Raw genomic sequence first — 221 nt, forward strand, 5'->3', positions numbered from 1 at the left:
GTAATTGCTACTCGACTAAGCAAGAACGAATCGGTGTACGCCAATGCCACAGAAATTGCAAAAGCCAAAGAGAAGCGAAAGGAAGAGGAAATCATTAAAAAGGGTTCATACCACCCTGGGCAGACTGATCCCGTTAATGAAATCTATGAGTGTGCAAAGAAAGGACTTTCTTATGGCGTTTATGGTAAAAATTGTTCATTTATGAACGCGAGTGACAAATC

Source organism: Trypanosoma theileri, assembly GCF_002087225.1.
Source record: "Trypanosoma theileri isolate Edinburgh chromosome Unknown TM35_Tth_11_V1, whole genome shotgun sequence".
NCBI lineage: Eukaryota > Euglenozoa > Kinetoplastea > Trypanosomatida > Trypanosomatidae > Trypanosoma > Trypanosoma theileri.